The sequence below is a fragment of the Pituophis catenifer genome, unplaced genomic scaffold, assembly GCF_029215685.1.
Source record: "Pituophis catenifer annectens isolate HBS135680 unplaced genomic scaffold, rPitCat1.0.hap2 SCAF_8, whole genome shotgun sequence".
Taxonomy (NCBI): domain Eukaryota; kingdom Metazoa; phylum Chordata; class Lepidosauria; order Squamata; family Colubridae; genus Pituophis; species Pituophis catenifer.
Genome location: NW_027256888.1, coordinates 29046132 through 29068427, shown reverse-complemented (window position 1 = coordinate 29068427; position 22296 = coordinate 29046132). Strand labels below are relative to the sequence as shown.

Sequence of the window (22296 nt, the reverse complement as noted above, 5' to 3'; positions counted from 1 at the left end):
AAATTATATATTATATATATGGAAAGATAATTTAATCAAGAATGTAATGAAAGTTTGTTCGATTATCTGTATTCTATGAAAAGTTATAGCCAAATAACCAGAAAAAGGAAGCACAACTTGCTTATGTTGATATCAAGTAGCTTTCCTTCATCTGATTGTAGTCAACGAGCATGAGTGTTTTGAGAGCCAATCAGGTGTCATCTTGTTTTGGCAATGAGCCAATCAGTTCACAGGATTCATTTATTGATGTCATGTATTGAAGCTGAGAGGAGGACATTTGTCAGTGTGTTATGTGATTGCTATCAAGTTGGTTGGGTTTTTTTTTTTTTTTTGAAAAGTTTTACAAAAAAGAAAAGATTTACCCCCCTGTTCCCCCCACCTTTTGCCCCCCTTCATCCCACCCTCCCCCACCCGACTTCCCAGAGCAAAATACAAGGTATTTCATTTAATCAAACATAAACTAGATTAATCTACTTATCCTCAAAGTACTACCTCCCCCACTGACACCTTAACTCCGCTATCGATAACCAAATACTTCTAGTACTAACAGTAATTCATAAGCTATTTGATATTTTCTTGTCTGGTACTTATTTTGAATATAATCAATCCATCTTCTCCATTTCGATACGTATCTTTCTTGCGTGTGGTCCTTCAAGTATGCCGAGATTTTCGCCATTTCTGCTAGGTTTGTTACTTTCAATGTCCACTCTTCAATAGTAGGCAAAGAGTCCTTCTTCCAATATTGAGCTACCAGCAGCCTAGCTGCTGATATTAAGTTCAGAATCAATTTAGTCTCTGAAACTGTACAGTCTGTAGTTATACCCATTAGAAACAATTGAGGAGTAAATTTCATCCTTCTTTTCAAAATGTTCTGCATCACCTACCAAATTTTTATCCAAAATGCCTTGATATATGATAATAGGTTGCATTATTACATTCACATCTCCAACATTTAGCTTGCAAATTCGAGTACATACATGATAATTTCTTAGGATCTAAGTGCCATCTATAAAACATTTTATAAAAATTCTCTCTCAAATTTTGTGCTTGCGTAAATTTAACATTTCTGACCCAAATCTTTTCCCACGTTTCCATCATCACTGGTTCCTGAAAGTTTTGTGCCCATTTAATCATACAATCTTTAACCAATTCAGTTTCTGAGTCTATTTCCAGTAATGCATTATACAATCTTTTAATATGCATCTGACTTTGATCTCTAATCTGTTTCATCAAATTTTCCTCATTTTGCATAACCCCAATTTTTTGATCCTCCCTCCATCTAGCTTGGAGCTGACCATACTGAAACCAAGTAAGAATTATCCCTTCTTCTTTTAATTCAACTAGAGATTTCAATTGCAACTTGCCCCTTTCCAAAAGAAGAAGCTCTTTGTAAGTAATCACCTCTATTTTTTGCTCTGTACTTATATTTTCTATTACATGTCTGGGGTTTGCCCATATAGGTACCTTGTAGTTCAGCTTATATTGGTATTTTTTCCAAACCCTCAACAATGCATTTCTAAGTATATGACCCTTGAACACTTTATCCACTTTTTTTTCATACAACAAATAAGCATGCCATCCATATAACAAATCATAACCTTATATATTTAACATTCTTTCTTCAGTTAAGTTAAACCAGTCACTAATTTGTGATAAAGCTGCAGCTTCATAATACAATCTTAAATTAGGCATTTTAAGGCCTCCTCTCTCACGTATATCCTGTATAATTTTCAGTTTCACTCTTGGTTTCTTCCCAGCCCAAATAAAAGTATTAACCCCTTTCTGCCATTCCATCAGATTTCCATCTTTTTAAAGCACTGGTATCATTTGAAACAAAAATAAAAACCTAGGTAATACATTCATTTTTATTGCTGCTATCCTCCCCAGTAATGATAGTTGTAACTTTTTCCATTTTTCCATTTCTTTCTGTACTTTTTGCCGAAGAATTTCATAATTGTTTTTATACAATTTCGTATTTGAGGCTGCAATATATACTCCTAGATACTTAACCTTTTTAACTACTTCAAACCCCGTTATCCTCCCTAACTCTTCTCTTTGAGTTATAGATAAATTCTTAGTTATCATCTTTTGTCTTGTGTAAATTTACTTTGAATCTAGATACTTTACCATATTCAGCTACCTTATCCAACATATAGGGAGCCACTTCTATAGGTTGAGATAAAGTAAGAACCAGGTCATCTGCAAATGCTCTTAATCTATAATCCTGCTGTCTAATTACAATTCCTTTTATTTTGTCAGAATCACGTATCTTATTCAACAAGACTTCTAAAGTTAAAATAAACAACAATGGCGACAATGGACAACCCTGCCTCGTACCTTTCTCAATTTTGAACACATCTGTTAAACCTCCATTGATTATTATTTGTGCTGTTTGTTCCTGATATATTGCTCTAATTGAATGTGTGAAATACTCCCCAAAGTACATTTTTTCTACTATTTTAAACAAAAATTGCCAGTTCAATCGATCAAATGCTTTCTCTGCATCCACGAATATAAACGCTGCAGGGACCTGATTATTTTTCTCCAAATATTCCAATGATTTGCCTAACATTATATTTCATCTGTCTCCCTTTTATAAAACCTGATTGGTCATTGTGAATAATTTGTTGCATAACTGGCATTAGTCTATTCGATAGTATCTTAGCAAAAATTTTGTAATCCGTGTTCAAAAGTGAAATTGGCCTAAAATTTTCAGGTTTGGTACAGTTTTGATCTTCCTTTGGAATCAATGAAACAAAAGCTGTTCTCCAAGAGGGTGGGACTCCTCCCCCTGATTGAATTTTACAAAATAGAGTTTTAAGCGGCTCTACCATTTCAAGCTGTAAGTTCTTACAATAAACAGCTGTTAGGCCATCTGTTCCTGGAGCTTTCCCTATTTTTAACTGCTTAATTGCCGCAACAATCTCCTCTGAAGTTGTTAGTTGATTCAATCCTTCCCTCTGTTCCAACGTTAGTTCCAAAATATTCCCTTCCTTTAGATATCTATCTATATCTATACCTTGTATTGAGTCACTAGCATATAGCTTTGTATAAAATTCCAAAAAAGCCTTTTTAATCAAATTCTGTTGGTAAACTTCCTTACCTCTATATTCTATTTTACTAATGACTCATGCTTTCTGTTTTTTCCTCAACATGTAGGCCAACCACCTACCTGGTTTATTGGAATTACAAAATGTATTATGTTTACCATATTGTAAACTAGTTGCCACCTGATCAGCCATTAACATATTGAATTGCCCTCGTAGTATGTTTATTGTTTCTTTTACTTTCTTATCTCCTGGATTAGATATAAGTAATTGTTCTTTCTTTTTTATTTCTTCCTCTATCTCTTTACGCTTCTTTTGTTGTTTTGATCTATATTTATTATTCATATGTATTAAGATACCCCTCATATAAGCCTTACTAGCATCCCAAACCACTTCCATAGGAGTACCCTTATTCATGTTAATAACAAAAAATTCTCTCATCTGTTTTTTAAGCTCCTTTACATTTTCCTCATATCTAAATAAATTTTCATTCAACCTCCAAGACCTCCTTTCTCCATCGAGAGGAAAAAACGTCAGTCAGAGTGGGGATACGTCCAGTCCAGCCAATGACCGAGTCCTTTCAAAGCTAAGGCTCCGCCCCTCGAGGCTGCCCCAGCTCTTCGTCTCGGTCTTCGCCTGACAGGACGTGTCCTCCTCTGAAGAACAATTTCCTCACGCCACAATTGGTCTAATTTCGCTGTTTGCGATCTTCGCCTCGACCGGCAAGTGATCTCCGGCTGCAGGCTTCGCGCCTGTCAGCGAGAACGTTTTTTTCGCTTAAATTATTGCTGCGTGTAAACGGCCTTTGCCTAGCAGCTATTTACTGATGCCTGCGGCTGCTCGCCACTCCCCCGAGTCGCGTTTATAGCCGGACGGCTAGCGACGGAAGAGCGCCTCATTACTATCTGATCGGCTCAACCGGGGGTCATACAATCGTTACGGCTGGAGCGGAGGCTCGTCTTTATTCCCAGGAGTCGCTTATAGCCTGAGGTCTTGCAACGTGGCAGATCGTCCCTTTGATCTGGGGTTTTTGCTGCTTTGAGAGCGTTTCCCTTCATTTGACGTTTGGCGCCATTCTCGGCTGCTCTAATTAATCCCAAAATGGCGGCTGCCATGCGGAGCTCCGAAGGGCATTCCTCCTCCACATCCTGCAGGCGTCATCCTAGCGATCCCCTTGAGGAATCAGCTTCATCGCTGCCCCCTCCAAATAAAAAATCCCATTCGAAACGGAATAATACACAATCATCAGAGCCTGGGGCTTCTCGTGAGGAGTAATGCCGTCACAAAGCCATTGAAAAAGCCTTTTTGAAGGCTCAATCTCATGCCTTGAATTCTGAGCGGTCTGTCTCTCAGCCGCCTTCTGTGGCACGCTCACCTCGTTCGGTGAGGGACTTGTCCCCAGATGTTCTTGGGAATCCTCAGACGGTTTCTCCTTCAGAACCCCAGAGACTTTCAGACTCTACCGGATTCGGAACAGTCTCCAGCCTTGCCTCCTGCTCCTCCACCTCCACCCCCGCTGCCAACTACTCCCATGGCGGATTCTTTGGAGGCGTTTATCTCTAGGGCTATCCGCCAAACTTTCTGAATGCCTTAACCAGGCTCCGGCTTCTCCTGCATTAGCGACCTCTTCTCAACCACATTCGGGGGTTCAGGGGAGTGCCTTGCTGGATCAGGAGCAATCTGACCTCCAGGTTACCCTCGACCAGGCTTCGGTGTCAGAGGGCGAGGATTATCAAGATCAAGCCTGGTCAGATGATGAAGGTTTGGGAACCGACCAACCGGCCTTCATTGGCCTTTTCAAGCCACAGCTGTTCTGCTCTCTGCTGTTTAAAGCCATTGCCATCACTCGTTTGGGATCTCCTGCCTCGGCAACTCCTTCATCTGCAACGGATCCAGCGGCAGCCATGTTTGCGGAACCTACCAGTGACCTCGAAACCATTCCAGCTCCAAAGTTGTTTACCGACGTGCTTCAATGTCAGTGGGCATTACCGGGGGCTGGCCCTAGTCCTAATGGCTTGGACAAGCGTCTCTACAACTTGGCTTCCCCTCTGTCGGATATTTTGCAGGTTCCAACGGTGGATCCTCCCATCGTAGCCTTAACGGATTCTTCTCATCCCACGGGGCCCCCCGAAGATTCTCTTCGTCCTGAGGACAAGAGGGCAGAGAAGACCCTTCTAAAAGGGCACCAAGCTACGGCCTATCCATACGGGCCTCAACATCGGCCTCTTTTTTTAACAGGGTGGCCCTGCTGTGGCTTAAACAACTACAGGCCAGGCTTCCTCTCTCGGATGCAAGATCACACCAGGACCTGAATAAGATTGCAGCTCTTGAATATTCAGCAGATGCCACACTGAATTCTATGCGTTTTTCTGCTAGGGCCTTGGGTTCCAATGTAACATCCTGCCGTCTCTTGTGGCTCAGAAACTGGCAGGCTGACATGCGTAGTAAATGGCAACTCGCTTCAGCACCTTATTCCAGTGGGCCACTCTTTGGGTCGGCTTTGGAACCTCTGCTTGTCGAGACCAGAGATCGACGGAAAATTCTTCCTCCGGCTACTCGTTCTGATTCTCGTTTTTCGTCTTCAAGATTTCAGTCCTTTCGGACCTTTGGTTCTTCCACTTTCCAACCTCGGGTCCAACGATCCTTTTCCTCCAGACCTCAGCCGGACCCCCAGGTTAGACAAGGGTCCAGATTTCCCCCTCGCAGGGCAAACCTGGGAGGTAGGGACAGTCGTTGGGCTCTTAGGGCTCGATAGGGAAGTTTTTCAATTGCCTATTGGAGGTCGTCTCTCATTATTTCGGGAGCAGTGGGCCTCCTCCATCTCCGATACCTGGGTTCTTAACACCATTTCCTTTGGTTTAGCCTTAGAGTTTTCGTCTCCTCCCCCTCCTGTTTTATTCCATGCCCCATTTCTCAGGACCCGGTTAGGACAGGGATAGTTTCAGAGGCTATTGACCATCTTTTACGGATTGCTGCCATCGAACGAGTCCCTGTTTCTGAACAGGGCCATGGGTTCTATTCCCGTCTTTTTGTTGTCCAGAAGGCTTCTGGGGGCTGGCAGCCCATTTTAGACTTGAAGTCGTTGAACCGGCACATTAAATACCGCCGGTTCAAAATGCAGTCCCTTTAGGGGCATATATTCCGATAAGAAGCATTTTTCCAGACTGTGTCAATAACTCAATTGCAATATATCTTCCTTGATCATCTGCCTCAATTAAATTAGCTGATAGTCTTTTCCTTACATATATGACTAATCCATTTTTCTTCTCTGGCGCTGATGCCACAAAGTTTGTACCTAATCTTGAATTTATCAAATATTTTTGGTCTGTTAGTCTAATATGTGTTTCTTGTAAGCAAATAACATCGTTGTTAAATTGTTTCAAGTAGTGAAATACTTCCTTTTTTTTTTGTGGAGAGTTTAGGCCATTAACATTCCAAGATAGGAATTTAGTTGCCATCTTTAGCCTTTCGAAGCCTTGTAAGCATCAGCTGAAGCTCCTCCTCCACCTTACTCTGCGGCCTAGCTCCCCCCACTGCTTCTGTTTTTTGTACTACTTGAGATGAATCTTGAGATTGTTGCCCTTTTGGTTGTTGTTGTTGCAATTTATAAGTTGCTCGGGTCAGTCGTTGTGTTTTCGGCTCTCCATTCTTAGGTGGTTCCAAGGTTGGGGGTAAACCCCCAAGATCCAAATCTTCTTCCATAATAATTCCTCCAGCTGCAGCTTCAGCGTAGGTTTGTATCTGTTTTCCATCTTTTCCTTGTATCATCTCCATTTTCTTCCTTCCCTCCCCCTGGTGAGGGTGGATATCCAGCCTGTAACACGTTTACATAAAAATCTTTTGCCTTCCAAATTGTGTTTAATCGGTATCTTTCTCCTTTATAAGTCACTATTAAACCAGTTGGAACATCCCATCTATATGCCACCTGTTGATTTCTCAGCTCATTTACCAAAAAGTCAAAGTCTTTCCTGCTCCTCAACATCTTTGGAGGAATCTCTTTCAAAACCATCACCTCCTGCCCAGCCACCTGAACTTTATTATTGTAAGAAGCTTGTAAAATTTCATTTCTGATGCTCCTAGTTGTGAAATAAATCACCACATCTCGTGGCAGCTGTCTTTGTTTTGCCAACCAGGAATTAACCCTGTAAATTTTGTCAATTTGGATTGCCACATCTTCTGGTTTTTCTTTAATTATCTCAGCCATAGCATCAGCACAAATGTCTTTTAAATTTTCTTCGCTATTTTCCTTCAGGCCTCTCAGTCTCAAGGCAAACTCCATAGATCTGTATTGTAACATTACCAATTAGCCACTTTCTCTGTTTTAGTCATGACATCACCCATTTTGCTCTCCAGATTTAAATTGGCTTCATTAATTTCTTCAACTTTCCCATCAAGCTGGATAACAAGATTTGAGAGTCCTGATACAGCAAAGACAATATAATCTCTCATGCTCCTTTGCAACTGCTCCCTTGATCGAACCTATATCTTCCTCTATTTTCTTAAATTTCCCTTCAACAAGTAAAGTTAAATTGTTCATTGCTTCTTTCATTGCTATTGCTTGATTATTCATGGCTTCTTTCATAGCTTCCTTAAAATCATTAAGTGCTGCGTCTTGACTCTGGCTCTGGCTCTGTGAATCAGCCGGAAGTTGTGCTTTCTGTGTCACCACTGACACAACTGGGGAGCCTCCCCCTCCTTTAGCAACTCCTGGTTTCACTTGCTTAGAAGCCATTTTTTTTCCTCCCCCCCTCTTTTCTTTAAAAGCGAAAAAGTCTTTAAAGATGTTAATTTAAAGTCTCTGAGTTGCCAAACAAAATAGTTTTTTCCCCTTGTTCTCTTCCCTCCGCACTCTCCGTTCCCAGCAGTTAATAGGCAGCTAATCCACTCTCCCAGAGCAAAGTTCTCAAGCACTTTCGTTTCAGGCTTTCACTTTCAAAGCCCTGACAAAGACACCATCTTCCGCGTTCAGCTCAGGATTCAGATCGAAACAAAGTAACTTTGGAGTTAAGCTCTGTATCTTTAAGGCTTGTTCTCTTGTTTTCTCCTCTGCCTGTGCTTGGGATCAGTCAAACTCACGTTTTAAAAGCAGGATCGGATTGCGGCTTCTCGCCCTGCTTTTGCAGGGACGTCCTGGCTCCGGAGCTTCTTGGCGGGCTGCCTGAGGAGCTCACACCCTCCAAGCCTTTGGAAGTGATCCAGAGGACTTTTGGGGGGCTCTACTCTCGCCCACCGGCTCTCTCCTTCTTTTCTCGAAGGAGAGTTTTTTCAGCCCTTTGACAGCTGATTTGCACTTTCAAAACGGCTTTTATGGAGACACAGGGCTGGCGGTCATAAATGACCGTCCATGGAGCCTGCGGTGCCAACAGGAAGTCCCAAGTTGGTAGGGTTTTTTTGTGTTCTTTCATTTAGTGAGCTTGTAAAACGTAATAAAATTAAAGTAATGGTGCAAAAAATTGACTGGTCGCCCAGAAAGCGATATAAAGTAGTAGTATTAAGTGAACAAGGCTACAGTTACAAAGAAATTAGAAGAAAAATTGGTGGAAACTTAACCAAAGGTGGCACTGTTAAGTTTTTGAAGAGGTATAAGGAGAGTCAGTCACTACAAAACCACACTGGTAAAGGCAGGAAAAGGTGCACAACAGCAAGTGATGATAGAAGAATTAAGAGACTGTGCCTACGTGACAGAAGAAAATCATCTGGGTATATACAAGATGAAATGGCGCAATGCAATGTGAAGTTAAGTGCAAGGACTGTTCTACGCAGACTGTAGAAATTTGGCCTAAAATCTAGAATTCCACGAAAAAGCCACTTTTATCTCTCAAACAAAAGTTGAAAAGCATTACATTCTTTTTTTTTTATTTAAAAAGTTTTTCAAATACAAATTTTCCTCCCTTTTCCCCCCCTCCTCCCTAACCCCCCCTCATCCTCCCCTCCCCCTGTGGCTTCTTCAGAGTACAACCCAAATTCATAACAGATTATATAATACTTTACCATCCCCTTGCTCCATCCCCCATATGCTGACCCTTTCTTTCTAATAATATTATTATATCCCCCTTATACTATACATTTTGAAATAACATTCTACTATAACATTATATAATAACTCCTAATTTAGCATAGTAATATTATTATATCCCCCAATTTAACAATTTTTACTCATGATCTACTCTTTTACTCCTCCCCCACACATGTATCTCTTAAATCAAATCTTTTTTGTATATTAATATGACATTTCAAAGCAACCTTCCACTATAAAACTATATAATAAATCCTAATTTAACATTTATTCAACTCATAGTCTGCCCATTTCCTCCACGCCCATAGATATATCTTTTAACTCAAATCTTTTACATATATTCATATCTAAACATAATAGATATATTAATATAACATAATATCCCTTTTCTTCAACTAAACCATCAATAAGCTAACCTATCTCCACCCACATTCCTACAGAACTACCATACATAATAGTTCTTGATCTCTATTCTTCTGCCCACACCACTAAGAAGTATTCCCTTATATAAATAAAATCCTCATATGACTTTAAACTTGTAATCCATATAATATCTTCTGTAGTGTCTTTCAGCTGGATTGTTAACTCCATCACCCATATTAGGGTAACATCACATCCTAATTCCAACAGTATGTTCGGTATCTTCAATTACCATCTGCCCCCATCAACAATAGATGTCTTGATATATAAAAAACAACCACCCGAGTGACTTTATATTTGTATTCCATATAGTGTCTATAGTAGTGTCTTTCATCTAAATTATTAATTCCAACCACCGTAATAGGGTAACAACCAGATCTTCTGCGTGCCCCAATCCCATAACTCTCTTGCCTTGTAGCTCAACATAAACGTAATACATTTATCAAAGAATCCAAAATAGATAATTCCAATCCATTCAGTTTAAGGCCCTTTTCACATCCCAAAAGTACAGCACTGCAGAGGTCTGTCACTGTCCTCAGGATAATATAAATCAATACTTTTCCTCAGCTATCTTTTCATATATTCAATCATCTCTTAGATAACTGGCATTGCACTGTTGTTTAGTTTAAAAGTTTTTTGTTTTTGTAAGACCTGCTTCTTCTTTTCTTGACTTTTTGTGGGTTAGATCTCCATCCTGATTTCCTTTCTATAAATTGTATATCAACTATTTGGTCTTCATGCTGATCTATAACGTGATCTTGTTGGTTTTGCTTTTGTGGCTTAAGTCTCCATTCTGGTTTCTTTTCTTTAAGTTGTATATCAACTGATTGATTTCTATGCTGGTCTGTAAGTTGATGAATCATCACATTAGAATCCAAAGCCGCCTCTCTTGTATTTATAAATAGTCCAGCTGTAACCTCTGAAGGAGAATCCAGAAGCTGCTCATCTACAAAGTCCTCTGTAGCTTGTTGTTTTTCCGTTACTTCCATCTCTTTCTGCTTATCCTGAATTTCTATCTCTTGTTGATTTTGCTTTTCTTTATTCCACTCATGTATTATACATGAAGAAGTTGAACCCATTTTAAGAACCTTATAGTAAAATTCTTCCGCTTTTTCAACAGAGTTTAGTTGATATCTTTCTCCTTGATATCTCAATATTATACCAACTGGGACATCCCACCTGAATGAGATGTTTTGTTTGTTTAGCTCAGTCACCAAAAATCCGAATTTCTTTCTATCTTTTAATATCTTGGGCGGCAACTCTTTATATATCCAGATCTTTCTTCCATACAATTGTAGAGTAGAATTAAAAGATTTTTGCACAATATCATTTCTTATTTCTTTATCTGTAAAGTAAATCACCACATCTCTAGGCAATTGCCTTTGCTTTGCAATCCAAGAATTTACTCTATAGGCCTTGTCGATCTTACAAGATACCTCCTCTGGATGAATCTTTAAAATCCCAGCCAAAACTTCAGCAGATATTTTTCTTAAATCATCTCTATTTTCCTGTAACCCTCTCATTCTAACCGCAAATTCTGTGAGCCTGTATTGCATCATTGTAACTTCTCTTTCAATCCCTTGTTTTATATTTTCTGTATTATAAGTCTCGTGATCAGCTTCCTTTTTAGACTTTACTTCAGAGCTATTGTCTTGAATATTTATCAATTCATTTTCCATTCTTTGTATTTTGTTGTTCAAATTATAAATCTTATCATCAACTTCCTCCATTTTAGACTCTAATAACTTGATATTTGTATCCATCTTTATAACTATTTCTGAAAAAGCATTAGTCACTGTTACAATCTTTCTTTGTAGGTTATCATACTTTAATTGTATGAATTCTTTAATTTCCTGCTTGAATTTTTCAAAATTCTGGTTCACAATCTCGTCATGTCTTGCCATTTCCTTCAAAACAAATTCTTTTAAATTAAAACCATCCTTCTGAGTCTGTAAACTCGAAACTTGCTCACATATTTGTAAATGGGGGAAACCCTCCCCCCCGCTGCTTGTTTGTCTGGCTTTGTTAATTTTAACGCCATCCTGCCACACAGACAAACTCTTTTTGAAGAAAGAGGACTTCTCTCCAACAAGATCAATATCAGATCTCCAAGAAAAAAAAAAGAAACTTAGAATAGAAATTTTTTCTTTTCTCTATTTCTCTATTCAAACAGCACTGTTTGCTCCGCTACTTTGTAACTTGTTACGGAAGGACTTTCACTTTCGGCTACTTCTCAAGCCTCAGCGGTCGCCATTTTAAGCTTTTTTTTTCCTTCGCTTAGAAACGCTTATAAAATCATTAAAAATACTTGCAATTTAGGGTCCCAAGTCCAGATCTCATCCTCTTTAATTAAGCAATCTGTTGTTTTCATTGAAAGGCTTGATCTCGTTGCCTGGCTCTGCAAGAGGCAGAGGTCTCCCGAAGCCCGGAGCAGCAGCGAGGGAAATAGGGAACCTCATCCTGCTTCGTCCCCAAGAGTAAAGGAAAAACTCTGGGGACTTCGCAGAGGGTTCTACCTACCCTCGCCTGCTCTATCTCACATTTCCTTATGGAAATGGAGTTTTTCGAGCCGCCTTCCAGATGTAAATGCGGCTCTTTACGAGCGACGGGGCTGGCGGTCTCAAAGGACCGTCTGGTGGCGACGGAAATCAAACCAGAAGCCCAAAAGCATTACATTCTTTTTTTTTTATTATTGCAAAAGTTTTACAATTACATTTTCACCCCATTTTTCCCCCCATCCCACTCCCCACACCCCACCCTAACCCCCCCTAACCCTCCCCCCCTGACTTCCACAAAATATAATCCCATCAAAATCCCCTTTTTATAAAACTTGAACCCCTCCGACCCCCTTAAAGATTTTTTTTTTATCTTCACAGTTTTCATACATTTCTATTTTTATATAATACTTTCAATGAAAAACTACTTGGTACTTTCTAACTTGATATTTGTTCTGCACATAATCTATCCATTTTTTCCATTCCCATTCATAAGTCTCTTGTGAGCGATCTTTTAAATATGCTGAGATCTTCGCCATCTCCGCAAAACTGGCCATCTTCAAAGTCCATTCTTCAATAGTGGGTAAAGCTTCATTTTTCCAATATTTACCTATCAATAATCTCGCTGCAGTTATCATGTACAATATCAACTTGATTTCATCCAGTGTAAAATCCTTTACTATACCCAATAAAAAGAATTGTGGAGAAAATGGAATTTTTTTCTTCAAAACATTCTGCATAACCCACCATATTTTTATCCAAAAAGCCTTAACTTTCTTACAATTCCACCAAACATGATAATATGTAGCATCTAAACAATCACATCTCCAACATTTTGGCTGAACATTAGGATACATACAGGATAATTTCTTGGGATCTAAATGCCATCTGTAAAACATCTTATAAAAATTTTCCCTCAAATTCTGCGATTGCGTAAATTTAACATTCTGAACCCATATTTTCTCCCATGTTTCCAACATTACTGGTTCTGCAAAATTCTGTGCCCATTTAATCATGCAATCTTTAACCAATTCAGTTTCTGAGTCCCTTTCTAACAAAACATTATATAGCCTTTTGATATGCATTGGACCTTTCTCTTTTATATGTCTAACCAACTCTTCCTCATGCAACATAATACCAGTTTTTTGGTCCTCTTTCCATCTCAGTTGAAGTTGATTGTATTGTAGCCAAGTTAGGTTAATCCCTTCAGCCAACAGTGTCTGTAGTGTCTTCAGTTGCCATCTGCCCGCATCTGTAAAAAGAACCTCTTTATATAAAAACCCCCCGAGTGACATTATATTTGTATTCCAAATAATATGACCAAGATCCAGCCACAACGGTATTTTATAATCCCATTTGATTCGGTGCTTCTTCCATACTCTCATCAGAGAATCTCTAAGTATATGACTTTTAAAAACTTTATCCACTTTGTTTTCATAAAACAAGTAAGCGTGCCAACCAAGTTCGAGATCAAAACTTTCTATATTCAATATTCCAGTCTTTTTCCTTCCAAACCAATCGCTTGCTTGAGTCAGAGCTGCTGCTTCATAATATAACTGTAGGTTTGGAAGTTTAAGACCTCCCCTTTCCGGAACATCTTGCATAATTTTCAGTTTCACTCTCGGTTTTTTCTCGTTCCAGACAAACTTATTCACACCAGTTTGCCACTCTTTCAATTGTTTATCACCTTTAAGCACCGGAATCATTTGAAACAAAAAAAGAAATCTTGGCAAAATGTTCATCTTCACTGCTGCTATTCTTCCAAGTAAAGAAAGCTGCAGTTTTTTCCATGTCTCCATATCTTTCTGTACATCTCACCACAACATCTCATAATTATTTTGAAACAGTTTCATATTAGATTCTGCAACCTGAACTCCGAAATATTTAATCTTTGAGACAATCTCAAAACCTGCCCTCTTTTCAAGTTCATGTTTTCGATCTTGTGTCATATTTTTGACTATCATCTTAGTTTTTTTCTGATTCAGTCTAAATCCTGATACTATACCATAATCTTTTATAATGTCTTTCATCAGGATTATTGATTCCACCGGCTGTGTTAGGGTAACAACCAGATCATCTGCAAATGCCCTTATTCTGTAGTCTTCTTGCCTTATCACTATACCTTTCAAGCTGGTCGAGTCCCTTATTATATTCAACAAGACTTCTAATGTTAAAATAAATAGCAAAGGGGATAATGGACAACCTTGTCTTGTACCTTTTTCAATTTTAAAGTCTGTTGTCAAACTTCCATTAATAATAATCTGTGCCTTTTGCTCTTGGTAAATTGCTGAAACCGCCAATATAAATTGATCCCCAAAGTCCATTTTTTCCAAAGTCTTTAATAGAAAATTCCAATCCACTCTATCAAAGGCCTTCTCTGCATCCAAAAAAGCCAGCACTGCAGGGATCTGTTTATTCTTCTCAAGATATTCCAATAAATCTATCACTTGCCTTACATTGTCCTTCATATATCTACCCTCTATAAATCCCGCTTGATCATCATGAATCACCTCTTTAATTACTGGCATCAACCTGTTGGCTAATACTTTTGCATAAATTTTGTAGTCATTATTCAGAAGAGATATTGGCCTATAATTTTCCGGTTTTTTAGGACCTGCATGCTCTTTTGGTATCAAAGAGATATAAGCTGTTTTCCATGATGGGGGTATTTTACCCCCTTGTTGTATATTACAAAATAAGTCTCTAAGTTGTTCCACCATTTCTACTTGCAAAGTTTTATAATACACTGCAGTCAAGCCATCTGTTCCCGGAGCTTTGGCAGTTTTCAATTGTTTTATTGCTGCAATTATCTCCTCAGCTGTTATAGGATGATTCAGTCTTTCCTTTTGTTGATTAGTAACTTTTGTAACTCTTTTATTTTCTAGATATTTTTCTATAAGTCCATTCTGTATGTCTTCTTTAGCATATAGTTTAGTATAGTAGTCTACAAAAACTTCTTTAATTAATTTTTGTTGATAAATTTCTGTCCCTCCAATATCAATACAGTCGATGGTCCGCATACTCTGCTTCTTCCTTAAAGTATAAGCCAGCCATCTGCCCGGTTTGTTAGCATTACAAAATGTATTATGCTTTGCATATTGTAAATTTGTTGCAACTTGGTCCGCCATAAGCATTTGGAATTGGTCTTTCAAAAGTTTTATAGCACTACGTGTTCTTTCATCTGTTGGATTTTTAATAAGTAACTGTTCTTTTTTCTTTATTTCTACTTCAATTTCAGATCTTTTCTTTTGTCTATTCAGTTTATGTTTAGAGTTCATATGAATGAGTACCCCTCTCATATATGCTTTACTCGCGTCCCACACAATTTCAATAGGGGTACCCTTGTTCAAATTAATGTCAAAAAATTCTTTCATCTGCTTCTTAAGTTCTGTTATATTTTTTTCATATCTAAACAAATTTTCATTTAGTCTCCATGATCTTCTCTCAATTTTTTCAGTCTCGATTTCTATCCATACTGGACTATGATCAGATAAAGTTCTTGGAAAGATTTTAGTCCTTTTTGTTTTAACAAGTAAATCATTTGATACTAAAATAAAATCAATCCGTGAAAAAGATCTATGTCTATCAGAAAAGAAAGTATAGTCCAAGACTTTTAAGTTATGTATTCTCCAAACATCCTTTAGTTCCAAATCTTCTTTCATTTCAAAAAAAGTTTGTGTAGTCTAATCTTTGACTTCGCCAGACTTTTTTTGTCTAGTTTGGAATCAATTACTCCATTCCAATCTCCCATAATCAAAATTGATCTATAGTCCCATTGCAATATTTTAGTATGCAAAATTTTATAAAAACGATCTTGCTGTTGGTTAGGAGCATAAATCCCAATCACAAGAATTTGGCCATATGCAGTACACAGTTCAATTGCTACAAACCTACCACCTTCATCTGCTTCTATAATTTTAGCTGATAATCTTTTATTTATGTAAATAACCACGCCATTCTTTTTTTCCAAATTTGAGGCTATGAAATGTATTCCTAACTTTAAGTTTATCAAATATTTTTGATCTTGCGTTCTAATATGAGTTTCTTGTAAACAAATTATATCATTATTAAATTGTTGTAAATATGTAAATATTTTCTTCCTTTTCTGTGGTGAGTTCAGTCTATTCACGTTCCAAGACAAAAACTTAACCATCATGCATACCTTTTTGAAGCAACGAGCAAGATTGCCGGATGTCTTCCGAGGCCGCCGACTTTGCTCTCCCCATGGCTTCCCTTTGTTCTGTAGTACTCTTAGCTCCTTTTTTATATTGTTGTGCCATAGCTCTTTCTTGTAATTGTTTTTCTTTAAGTTGTTTTGAAACTGCACGAGTTATTCACTGGTCTTTAGCTTCAGCCATACGCTCTAGGTCCAATGCCACATCTCTTGTAGTCAGAATTGGAGAAGATTCTAACAGGGGTTCCTCCAGAAAACCTCCTACAGCACCCTGTGCTTCTGTTGGGTCTAATTCAATCTACTTAAGCTGCACTTCCAACTCTTGCTGGGGTTGCTTCTCCTTCTCACTCTCCTTTATCTCCAATACAGTAGATGAACATGGAGATGGTGATCTCTCCTTGAAAACATTATAATAAAAATATTCCGCTTTTTCAACAGTATTCAGTCGGTGTCTTTCCCCCTGATACTTCAAAATTATGCCCGTTGGAGCATCCCACCTGAATGGAATCTCTAATTTGTTTAATTCCTTTACCAAAAAACCAAAATCTTTTCTATCTTTCAGCATCTTTGGTGGTAGTTCTTTATAAATTCCAACCTCAGTTCCCTCAACTTGCACAGAGGAAAGGAAAGATTTTTGCAGAATATCATTTCTCATTCTTCTATCTGTGAAATATATCACCACATCTCTTGGTAGTTGTCTTTGTCTGGCCACCCATGAGTTCACTCTGTAAATTTTATCTATTTTGTAAAAGATCTCATCAGGATTAATTTTTAACAACACAGCCAAGGCATCAGTGCAAACCTGTCTCAAATCTTGCCGGTCACTCTCCTTAATCCCTCTAATTCTTATGGCAAATTCCATAGACCGGAATTTCATCATCGTGATTTCGTCTTCAACTCTCTGCATTTTATTATCCACATCAGAAATTTTAAAATCAGTATCCTTTATTTTGACATTCACTTCTGATTTAAATTCTTCCAATTTGGAATCCACTTTAATAATAATTTCTGACAGGCCAGAAACTGCGTTTGATAATTTATCAGTCACCTTGTCATAATTCTCTTTCACCAAATTTTTCATTTCAGTAATTTCCTGCTTAATTTCCTGTTGAGATTTTTGAAATTTATCATCCAAAGCCTGCGTGATAAATTTTTTTAAACTTTCAAAATCAAACTGCTCTTCAGGCTTATGTGTGGGAGATCCCCCCCCTGTTGCCTTGCTTTCCTGCTTTTTAGAAGCCATTTTGCCACATGAGTTAGATTTTCTAAAAAGAAAAATCCTTTTTCTTCTTCCAGCACCAGCATTACATTCTTGATTAAATTATCTTTCCATTGATATATATAATTTTATGGTACTACTCAAAAAAAAAAAGTGGTGTTATTAGCCATCAAACCTCAAAAATACACTTTTCCCAAAATGTTTCCACAATTTAGGCCACTACTGTACAATAATAATAAACCTTAGTTCACAGTTAAACTCAAGCAGTTACATCATGCCAAAGAGGAAGCCTACAGGAATGGAGATAGAATGGAGACAGTTGTAAGTTAGGCCAGGAATGTATTAACAAGGGAGATCAAGACAGCAAAGAGAAGCTACTCTGACAGTCTGAGGAACTAATTCTCAGCAAATGAACCAGAAAATGTGGGGAAAAGTCTGAAGAATATCATTGGCTGCAGCCGATCTCCCTTCTTTACTGAAGAGAATTGGCAACTGGAAGATGATCTGAATGTGTTCTACTGTACATCTGAGAAGATCAGTGTCAACTATCACTATCCTCACCATCTCAGATACACCAACAATAGCCAAATCTCCTACATCCCTCTGGGTCCTCCACCTCTGGTGATCCTACAAAAAGATGTGTGAGGTCTATTTCATACACAAAAGATTGGAAAAGCAGCAGGCCCAGAATAACTTCTTCCTTGAAAGTCTGTGCTAATCAGCTGGCTCCCATCTTCACCCACATCTTTAACATATTACTGGAGATGTGTTATGTTCCTTCTTCCAGTGCCCAGAAAACCCTCCATCAAAGAGCTTAATGACTACAAACTGGTTGCTCTGAGATCTGTAATTATGAAAACCTTTGAAAGGTTAGTGCTGACCCACCTGAAAATCATCACGGATAGGCTGCTGGATCCCTTGCAATTTGTCTATGGTGCAAATAGTTGGGCAGATGATGCTGTTAATATGGCACTGCACTACATGTAGCAACATTTTGAATCTACAGGGAGCTATGCCCAGGTCCTTTTTGTAGACTTCAGCTTGGCATTCAATACCATCATTCCAGAAATCTTTCTGTCTAAAGTTTAGACTCTAAACTGATTCAGCTAACTGCCTGACCACACTTGTAGGTGGATTATAAGCTTTCTAACAGATAGAAAGCAGCAGGTGGAGCTAGGTAAAATCACATTGAATATCTATTCAATTAGCACAGGTGCCCCGCAGGACTGTGTGCTTTCTTCATTACTCCCCTCTATACCAATGACTGCATATCGAAGGAGCCCTCTATTAAAGTACATAAGTTTTCAGATGATACAACAGTCATTAGTCTCATTTGAGACAAGTGATGAGTCTGCATATAGATGGGAGGTTGAACAGTTGGTTCTGTGGGTTAGCCAGAATAATCCAGAGTTGAACACTTAAAATTATAGAGATGAGAGTGGATTTTAGGAGGAGTCCTCCTATTCTATTGCCTTTTACTATATTCAACAATACAGTATCAACAGTAGAGTCGTTAAGTTTTTGGATTTTATAATCTCCCAGGATTTGAAATGGACACCAAACATTAGAGTCATCATTAAAAAGGCACAACAAAGAATTTTCTTCCTGCATCAACTCAGAAAATTCAGATTGCCCCAGGAGCTGTTGATACAGTTTTACAGAGGAATTATTGAGTGTGTTGTTTGTACTTCTGTAACTGACTGGTTTGGTATATCAATTAAAACAGGACAGGTACAGACTTCAACAGATATTTAGGACCGCAAACAAACAAACAAACCAATTTTTGTTGGTTTTATGTACTATGTACTACATGGGTCAGAAAGAGAGCTGAAAAAATATCTACAGACCCCTCACATCCTGGACATAAACTGCTTCAACTCTTCCCTTCGGGACACTGCTACAGGGCATTGCATGCCAAAATAACTAGTCATAGAGACTGTTTTCCCTCATGCCATCACTCTGCTGAACACCTAATTTCCATAATACTGTCTTATTTCTATTTACCCATGTAGTAGGCTGTATTACTGTTATTTTTTCTAAAAAAAGTTTTTTATTATAATGTAAAATACAAAAGAAAACAGTAGGAAAGATGGAGAGGGAAAAGGGAAGGAAAAAAGGAAAAAAGAAAGCAAAAAGCATTGATTTCCAACTCCATTTGTTGTAGTAGAATAAGATAATGACATCAAACCTCAACTTTTTACTTCTACATAATATATAAACCAGCCATTTCTATAACAAACCTATCGGTAAAACTCAAAACCCAAAGTTTCATTTTTCCCCACTTCAAGCACAAAGTGCAGAAGCAATTTCCAAGTAGAAACAAAAGTATTTTTTCTTCAATCAAGGTAGTCAGTTTAGCCATCTCTGCTAACTCCATCAACTTTTGCAGTCATTCATCCATTTAAATCTTTCAATTGTAAATATATAAACCAAGGGCAGACACATCTTTCTGATTCTAACTCCTCTTTAGACTTAAGGATAGGATCACCGAAATTAAAAAATATTATTTGATCATAAATAAGTCCACCAGTCTGAAGTCCACCAGTCTGACTTCACCAATTTTTCTTTTCTTAAAAAAGCTTCCTGGGGCAACATCCAAAGAGGCATCTTCACAGAAAGCCTTGTTCTATATTTACTCCAAACTCTTAGGATGATATGTGTAAATATAGTTATTAAAATCAACATTTACTTGTCATATAAATAATTATGCCATCCAAATCTTAATTCATGACCCTCTTAAGTCAAGTAGCCTCTTATTTTGGAGGTTCACCCACTCTTAGCCAAACCTAATAGCAAGCACCGAAATACAATTTCAAATCTGGTAAACCTGAACTTTCTCTTCTCCAACGCGCAGCTTGGAGAATCCAAAGCTTCGGGTTGTTCAGTAGTTGATAGCCTACACTGAGTGTGTTCCTTTAAGAGATTTCTCTTCAGACACGCCCACTTGCTCAACAGAGTCCCAGTTTAATTCACTCAGTTGAGCCTGTGACACTGTCTGAAAATTTCTCTGTTATCCTACTAAAACCTGTTCCAGAAGCTTTGGATTCTTCAAGTATTTTTCCACTTTAATCTTCAGTTCTCTGATCTTCGTTATTTACTGCAGGGGGTGAGTCTGCCTGCTCCCTCAGGCAGGCTGTCAAGACTATTTTATCTCTCTGAGGCCGGCTAATTATCTGCTCCTCAACATCGCTGAATAGCCGCAGGCGTGTGGGTTGGCTTTCCGGTCTGCCGGCATTGCCGCCCTCGCCGTTTTTGAACTGCTTGAATTTGGCGGCTGGAGATTGACGCCCTGCTCTCAGCGGCGTCTCTCTCTCCCTCCTCTTCGTTGCGAGACTGTTTCTAGCGTCGGGATCACTTATGAGTGATCGCACGCTGTTTTACCGAAGAGGCATCAGCGCGGCCCCCCCCCCACACTCCATTAAGCCATCGGAGCGCCCCTCGAGCGCCGGAGCGCCCCTCAAGCGTCCCTGGACCCCCGGAGCGCTCTCCTGCCGCTGCCTAGCCCTGAAAGTGCTTTTGAGCCTTCATTGAACTCCCGGGCGTCTCGGCTGCTTTCCTTCTCCACTGGGGCTTGTTGGAGGCGGCGCTTGAACTTTTTCAGATTACGCGCCATTTTTAACCGCCTCAGCGCTGGGAGCTACGCTCACTGACAGCTCGCGCTGATTGACAGCTTTCCCCCACAAGCCTCCCGGTCAGATCGGACTTCCTTGCTGGCTAGTTTGAGTGCCCCTCAAGGTGGATTTATTGGAGAACCCTTCCTGTCTCCATTGTTTGCCTTGGCCTGCAGCCTTGCCTAGCGCCATTCCCCAGATCTTAAAGGACTGTGACTGTAACGGTTGTGGATTCTGCCTAGCAACCGCTTCCGCGCAGGCGCAGTTAACTCGTAGAGGACAAGCCTCTTCTCTGCTGGCATTGCTGAATTTAACTAGCTTGTCTCTGTGGAGCAATTGGCTAGTTTTTTCTCCCTAATCCTCAACCCACCCCCCACCCCTCCTGGACTTACCTGCCAGTCTTGGCTCTGATCATTCTCCACTGTTATTCATCAGTTGTCTCCTGTTTAAAAATAAATAAATAAATAAATAAATAAAAAAAGAGAAAGAAATTCTATAAATAGTTATATTAATACCTATCGACATAACAATTAAATATAAGATACTTACCTGACATTCATCTTCATCCTCTCCCCCAAAAAAAAAAAAAAAAAAAAAAAAGAGGAAAGATATTAATAACAATATTAATAGAGTACAAAAAACTAAAGTCATAACATGGCGGAACGAGATCTCTCGTCTGAACTGGAGGACAACAGCTCCCCAGAGCGCCTTCGCACCCAGACCAAGCAACGCAAAAGGTCACGACATCGCTCAGCACATTCATCTTCGTCTGCTGCTCCACTCCCTAAAAAGACCAAACGTTCATCAGCTGCGGACAAGGATGCCTCCAGAAGGCACAAGGCCTTGGAGCGTCAATTTGAGAAGGCGCGCAGCCAGGCAACCCAGGCTGCATTCTCGCTGCCACCAGCCCCACTCTCACCTGTGGCTGAAGTTACCGCCCAACCCATCCATCAAGTGGCGCAACCACCCCTACGGTTGTCACAGCCATCACCAGCCATGGAAGTTTTCACTGAGACGATGCCGACTCACTGCATGGAACCAGTGGACCTCTCGCGCAGCGCCTCCCTCTCGCGACAGCCACAGCCGGAGGCAACTTTCACTCCCACGGCTGCGGGATTGCGCGCATCGGAGTCGGTCCACCCACCCTTCCAGTATGACATTCACCAGGTCATATCCGACACCGTTTCCCGGACCCTGGCAGCTACTTCTCAGCAGGCAGCACCATATGGGGCTTGGACTCAACCGCGGTACCCTCCTCCTCCGCCTCTGGCCCGGGGCGCACAACCGGTCCATTTCCAGTACCAACCAAGGATC

The 22296-nt window shown here is 39.4% G+C and overlaps 1 protein-coding gene across 1 annotated transcript in view; it reads left to right on the top strand.

The window, feature by feature from the left end:
- The window catches only part of LOC139320274 (ligand-dependent nuclear receptor corepressor-like protein), a 134169-nt gene that overhangs the window by 8195 nt on the left and 103678 nt on the right, over positions 1-22296 (top strand). The window lies entirely within an intron of this gene.